Raw genomic sequence first — 8,110 nt, 5'->3', positions numbered from 1 at the left:
TGCTTGGGCCCCTTACCTGTGTGCACTGCAGATTATCTGTGTGCAATGTTTGTGGTTTTAACTCTGCCTGCATTGTGCATAAATTTCAGGAAGATAATAAGACTACGCAAGCTACCTGCAGTTAATGAACACACATGTCCTTACCTCCGAATCGTCAAAGAGAAGGAGAGGCGATACCTTTTATTGGACTAGCTAAACAATAATTAATCGCAGGCTTTCAAGACCTCAGAGGTCTCTTCTTCAGGTAAAAGTAGCAAAGAGCAATTCATCACATAATGCTGGACAGATACGGCTACCATTTCACCTGACAACGACCTCAGAACAGTGAAACCAAATGGTAAAATCAACAGCCTAATTATGTACAGTTGGGTACACCATTGCTGTTATTATTTTGTTGGTGTTTTATAGTTTTCATAAAGTACACAAATAAAACAGCTACAGACTACATACACGTCAGTTTTTGTACTACGATGACGATAATTATAAAATCAGACAACCAAACTGTAAAATCAGACAGGAAGCAAAGATTTGTCATTGGCTAAGGTTTACTTTTTAGCCCCTGCAAGAACCACAGCTAGGACCCTGTTCCTTAAATAACCACAAAGATATTCCTAAGAGATGCCAAATCAAGAGAGCTACAGTCCTCTTTAGACACCTATCATTGTTATTGAGCATTTATATCATTTGTCACAAAACATCTCTCTACAATAACATCACCTTCCAATGTTATTTCTGCGCTGATTCTTGTATACTTTGCAAGCCTTGCCAAGGTATTTAAAGACTGTGGTTTAGGTGACAAGGGATGTGGTGTTTGGCTCCCATCCTCGTACCCCAGATACACAAATGAAGCGCAGCTCTGTTTAGTAATCCACAAAGCTATACAGTACCTTAAAAGGGACAGCCACTGTAGCGGCTGCTGGGAATCTCTGAACACACTCTCTTTATTCAGGTAGACATTTGGATTTTAAACTCTGAAATCTGAAAATTATGCATATTCCCAGTTGTTGGCTCGACTGGAACTAAACTATTTGACATGAAAGTACTGTAAACCTGGATTTAGGGTTTGCAGAAAGAAAGAAAGAAAGAAAGAAAGCTTTAATAATGCATAAAAGTACAGAAAATAATTTTATTTTGGGGCGGGGAGTGCATAGTTTAGGGGTGTGTATACATGTCCACTAAGGTTCTAGTGGGTTTATTAAGTAATTAATTAATATATGAATTGATTTGTAGACTCTTGCTTAGCTGCTCACCACACCTCTATCCTTACAGCAGTTCGAGATGAGAAATGCTCTTGGCGACGGAGAGTCATTCCTGCGCTAGTCCTGGGACTGGCCGGTAGAAGCTGTTCCACAGGCTCAGGAATCCCTTTCTGGTTTATAATAAACCCACAAACTGAAGAAACTCCCGAGGGGGAGAAGTGTTGCTCAAGCAGCGCTCAAGCAGTTGTCCTATAGGGGGCACTGTGCTGCAGGAGGTTCTGTTACACCAAGAAAACAAGGTCCTGTGTACTCTCTGGACTTCCCTTTTCAACTGTTTAAAGAGAGACTTTAGTAGTTCATTCTCATTTTTCAACGCCCTGCCTACCCTTATGGTTTAAGAACCCATTGCGTCCTATTTGGATTGTAGCTAGTAAGTACACAATTCCATCAGAAAAGGAATAGGGTTAGGGTTAGGGTTAGGGTTATATCATGCAAAAAGATTTACCCATTAAGCACATTGTAAACTATACACAATTACATTGTAATTATGTGTAAGTGCACATGTATTTACTATGTAACTACTATGTAAATGCACAGTAATTAGAGCCACTTCATGTAAAAGTTACCAGATTTTGTATATATTTTTTAAGGTGAATGTTGTGCTTTTTGGTAGATATCCTGTGAGCTTTCCTACATAGGCCATTCCCTCCTGGGAGTGATTATAATTATAATGGTGCCACTGTCCCGTGTTAATATGATGGATGCTGTTTGTCATAGCCCAAATGTAATGGAGTGGCAAAAAAATGTACAGCATTTATTAGAAACAGGTTCTTTAACAAAGCCCGCCTGCGATGATGTGCACTGTGCCAGGTAATTGTGTGTTTTTCATGGGTGTGCATTTACCTGCTGAATTCAGCTTTTGTATGGCTTAAATATAGCCAGCGGCATCCCATAGCTTATAGTTATAAAATAATAACTCAGGATAAGTTAATCTAGTTTTGGAATTGTTGAGCACTTACTCCAGGATGTACGCTGGTGTTAAAGTCAGAACCTGAGTCACAAAGCCCAATTACAAGCTTAATTAATTTTAGATGTCAAAAAAGTTTTTTTTTTTTAACGAATGTTATGACAACATGCTATCAATTCTTACATGCAAAGTGATTCTGAAAGATACATGTAGTTATGGTAATTACACAAACAGCCTGATTTTCAGAAGGCGCATTTCAATAGTCTGGACTTCCATTTAACTGGAAAAGAAAGGCACCACACATAAAAATGTTAAACATTAATGTGCGTTTGTTACATATGTTTTCGAATGGTCACATGTTAATTTAATGTATTTAATAAATAAAAAAATTAGCCAGCCTCCACTTAGAAACCCCTGTTCGAATTTTCGGAACAAGGCGCTGTTCTCTACGATAAACGAGTCGTGGCATGAACCAAGGTACTTAGCAACGACAGCCGTGATAATACATTGAGAAGTTAAAGAATGATAATGTTTTCATTCCTTGAATCTGGGGATATTGCAACATCTGTGCAATCTATTACACCTACGTTTGGAAAGCCAGACAACTGATAATATTTGTGTTTTGGTTCTACTTTATTCCACATCCCCAATTGGAAATAGTATAAATCTACGATTTATACTACTCTACGACTCTAAGAAAAAGTGGGGTTAGGTTTATATCATGCATTTCATTGTAATTATGCATCATAACATCGTAATGATGTGTAAGTACACATGCATTTACTAAGTAACTACTATGTAAGTACACAGTGATTAGAGACAGTGGTCTGCAGCGTTGAGTGGAGTTATCTCGTATATGCAGGCTTATCAATTTGAACCAGTGCCATCCCGGCTGTCAATGGATGCCCCACTCCTTATTGACAGTGTTATGGTAGGTGTTTCAAATTCGGCACCCTGCATGTCAGCGCCCCCTGCTGGAGAGTGGAATGCATGAGAAGCATACCCCAGGAACCGTGGCATCTGATCTGAGTTAACAGCGGACAGTAATCAAGATGAAGTACAAGACTAAAGCAGTGATGAAGCTGATAGATCAGTAGGAGTGGTGGATAGTTTTTTTTTTTGGGGTGGGGGGGGGGGGAGAAATCCCTCTCCCAAGGACTATAACACGAGGGCAAAATGACAAGCAGTGCTGGACAGTGTTGTTAAACAGCTGTGCTGTTTGGCAGCCAGTAAAGGTGTATCACGATGCTGTCTTATTTTTGGCCCAGCTGCTTTCAATTAGCTGAGACGTGTGTACAGATGTATGACACAGAGAAGGGCACGCCACATGTGGCAAGCTGCGAGTTGCCTCATGTAGCAGGAATCTACTTTGCACTTCCTTTTGGGCTTTACAATGGGGCTGCATTCACTGTTCTTCCCCTATAAAAGATTAACATGGTCATTTTGCAGATACCATGTATATAGGGGTTGTCTTAGGTACCATGGTTAGCACTCCTTCAATGGAGGAGCAGTGATGATTTTGCTAGAGCTAAGAAGAGGTATGAAAATGGATTTGAAATCTGGGTTAGCACTCCTGGAACATGTTTTTCACTACGCCTTGCCTGTGCCTCGGATATCAAGCTGATCAAATAAAGCCCTTGTCTTAAAAAGAATTAGTCAACTCCTGTGACAAAACCCTGGCAATCTCCATTGCAGAAAAACATATTGGGGGCTAAAATAAAGACTTTCTGTCACACCCAGTCTGCACTGGTAGTAAATTGACAATATTTGATAAAACAATGCGGATGTGTGCATTATATGAAGCGTACAACTGCACCTCTCTAATAACGGTTATTATCCTATTGTCTATTTATTTATTTTTAAATGGCATTAATAAAAATATACAAATTGATAAACATTTGGTTAAAACAAAACCAGGTTGAGATTTGCCGCCGATGGTCAATCACTGCTCCAGCTGTCAGTTAACACACAAATAATAACAAGCACAATACAAATTAAAAAACCCTTGAGTTCTTGCTGATATTCCTGAGAACACACAAATAGACAGCGTGTGTCTGATATGTTAAAGTGGGCAAGGTGCTCGTGTTGAAGTCTGGTAGAGGCAAGTTCTGTAATTCTTTACCGCACTGTATGTTCTTAAAAAATCTTCATCCGTTGAGCAAAAGCTTGCACTATCTGCCAGGTGCAAGACACTTGAACCTCTGTCATCGCCAGGACACATTATCACTCAGCATTCAGTTCAACAATAGCTGTAAGCACAGCAGCCACACAATGGCAACATGCATTTTTTATAGAATTAACTAATTCTGCTTCATAAAGTCGAATGAAACCTGTGGAATAAAAATACGTTAACATCTACTAGTTTTCCATATACTTATACCTATAGACTGGGGCTAATCAAGCTTGTATGCAATAGGGGTCTTAATTCCATCCCTGGGATTTCACAGAGCTGGCATTTTGCAGTTATGTTTAAAATGCATTTTCTAGTTCTGAAGATTAAACAACAAAGTAAAGTGGAACAGCAGAAGAAGAGCAATGCAATGAATATGAATTTGCCTCTAATTTAAAACCTAATTGCGAAACACCGTCTGTGTGCCCTGAACTCCAGTGAGCAGGTACATTAGTGGCTTTGATTGGAGTCACAAGTTTTGCATGGCATGGGATCCCTGCCTGCTCTACACAGTGGGTCAGCCTTGCTGAAGGAGAGTCAGTGACCCAGAAGCAGCAGAGGTCACCAGGCAGAGCTTTGCAATTGGTGGAGTAATAGTGTAGTTGTTCAATCAAGGAAATAACAACCTGACACTTTCTTAGACCACAGCAGCTGCTCTGATTAACACTTTTTTAAATAAGCGCAAGTCGTGCAAACGTCATCATGGATGCATAACCATAAGATGTTCCTTTTGAGTTCAGTGTTCTTGCTAAAGTTAAATCCTACAGGCTCTGTAAGGGAGGTCCACGTGCACAGCTCAGTAATCCCTAACACAGTTCGGTAGCAGTAGCCAGGACAGACAGACACTTAACAGAGTGTGATTAAAACAAATGAGAAACTAACTTTCCTTTATCGCTGCTGTCATAGGAGGCAGCCCTTTATTTATCACTCTGCCATTAAAATGAATAAACGGGGCTGAAGATTTGAAGTTATTTCCTCCTTTTTTTATGGCACAAGATCACTTAGTGCTGTCTAGATAACATGCAGATGTTACTGTAAGAGCCAGGTGTACTGTGGGGTCTAATGTGGCCCAGTAAATTGATCATTTGCAACCTAGACTTAGCACCACAGATTTCCAAGAGTCAGACTGGCTAGTTGTATTAAGTGAGCTGTAATGTGGTAAATATCCAGCAGAGGGCGGAAGTGTTATCAGCGCTCACTCGCAGGTCTATTCTACCAATTACCTATTATCCAGCAGTTTTTGTACAGTTGTTCAATATACCTATTATCAGCGCTCCAGATAAGATGCGTAATGGATGTTTTACACATTGAAAAAATGAGAATTACTTATGATATTTAAAAGTAATGTGTAATGAATGCATATAGCAATTTCGCTGCACAGCTTGACTTTGCAAGGTCTGTTTCAGTGTTTATTTGCTTCATAGCCATATTGTTTATGGTCAACAAAGCAAGTATGAATAATTGCTTTGTTTTTTATTGAAAGATCAAGTTTTTGTACAGTTGTTCAAAGTAACATTATAGTTAAAATATAAGGCTGTAGTTTAAGGCTCTCATTTATCGTGGAGAACAGTGCCTTGTTCAGTAACATGAAATACTGTAATACTAACAGGGGCTTCTGGTGGAGGCATTTGGCTAATTTTAGAATATATTAAATACTTAATATGACCATTAAAATATTTTTCTCAATCCTAAATTATTATTATATGTGATGCAAAACCTTTTGCCATAGCTGTAAATGACAGAATATTGCGTTCCAGTCTTTGTTTAAGAAAGCTTTATGCTGTCCCTCAGGAGTATCTGTTCCTGGTGAATGATAGCATGGGTCTTTGCCTTTAGCCAATATTTATTCCAGTAATTATTTGCCATACTGTGGTAGAATAAGACAATCAGTAACACCTGCACAGCTGGGCTGTAACTTATTTAATATTGTCATGCTGTATTAAGCAATTATTTTATTATTATTTGGGGCAAGTTATCTGGTAATATGCAATGGAATGTGGAACGTTTGCATACAATTTGCTATCAGAGATTTGCATTTGCACAGAACTGGAACATATTATTTGTTACTACAAGTATTTTATCGAGAGACAGAGACTAGAGACCGCTTTTTTATGACATATATATATATATATATATATATATATATATATATATATATATATATATATATACACACACACACACACACACACACACACACACACACACACACACACACACACACACACACACCGTATGTTATTTATTGCTAGCATCTGTGCTGTATGAATTCATTTAACAGCATTTGAATCTTGATCTGTATTTTCACTTGTGCCCACTCCCCTGCTTGGAAAATAATAGACGTGTGTGCAAGAAGTCAATATCAGCAGACCATCATCATTTTGTAGATAACGTAATGCATTTCGAAAGAGCTAATAATAATAATAATAATAATAATAATAATAATAATAATAATAATAATAAAACACACACAAGGACATTGGGGGAAATGGTTTCACTGTATTTTTTTTTATATTTGTGTTAAGTTTGTTATGTACATAATAGCTGGTAGCAATGCAACAATGTTTTCAAATGATTTGAACAGCAGATGCAATATATAAAAAAATCATGTTTTTAAACCTGGTAATCCAATGGGAACTGCAATCATATACACAGTAATAAACACATGGCCACACTGGGTGGCTGAGATATGTTTCTGTGTACCCGACTGCATTACAGCTGCTTCTTATATACAGCAGTCAGCTGTTCCACTGTCTTCATAAGATCAGACAAGTTACACAAATGAAGAGACCCCCCCCCCACGCAGCAGTCTAGTCTTTCTTTGATTTAATTCGAATGAGTGAAAACAGGTTTACTTTTCCTCTGATTACCCGTAGTTGGTATTAAGTTCTGTACCTTTAAAATAACTCACCAAACTCTTTTTTTTCCTTGAAGCAGAAATTATACGTTCATAAAATACCAGTTTTAACTACAGAGACATCCAGGGGCAAATAAATGACACTGATCACATGATTTTGGATAACACGATGGTTTTAAACAGTTCTGTACTATGCAGCTCAACGGATAGAAGCACAGGGGGGACAATAGATACAACAAGACTGGCACTGCCTCTTCCTGCTTTTCAGTGCCCACTGTACCAGCTGACCCACTAGAACACAACAGACAGTCACTTAGTTTGGAAAAGACGACTGCACATATTGTAATAGGGAGCGTTTCGACATATTCTCAGCAAAAGCCAATAGTACAGTATACAGCTATAGACAAAAGTTTTGCATTACCTATAATGTTTGGATTGAGGGAAAAAAATAGAACTATATGAACATAATTTCGATATTTTATATATATATAAAAAAATATATATAAAATGATATTGCAACAGTCTACTGGAAGCCATAAAAGCAGTATAGTATATCATGTTAGATTTCAACTTCCGAAACTACAAAGCGGTGTGTAATTCAATATGTTAATGTACCATTATTCAACAGGTTTCATTCAACTTCATGAAGCAAAATGTGTTCACTCTATAGGGTGATGCAAAACCTTTGGCCATAGCTGTACAGCAGTGGTACTCAACTCTGGCCCTCGAGATTTAGTCCAGTCCAGGTTTTCACTCCAAGCAGGTTCTAATGTAGTTAACTGAAGCTGCTAAGAGGCAATTAACTAATTTAGGACCTGGTTGGATTAAAGACCAGGACTGGAATCAAAGGCCAGAGTTGAGTACCACTGCTATACAGTACTGACTCTCTGGTGATCATTATAGGTGAAGTCTGTTTC

The sequence above is a fragment of the Polyodon spathula genome, chromosome 29 (assembly GCF_017654505.1).
Source record: "Polyodon spathula isolate WHYD16114869_AA chromosome 29, ASM1765450v1, whole genome shotgun sequence".
Taxonomy (NCBI): domain Eukaryota; kingdom Metazoa; phylum Chordata; class Actinopteri; order Acipenseriformes; family Polyodontidae; genus Polyodon; species Polyodon spathula.
Note: the sequence above shows the minus strand (reverse complement) of the source record.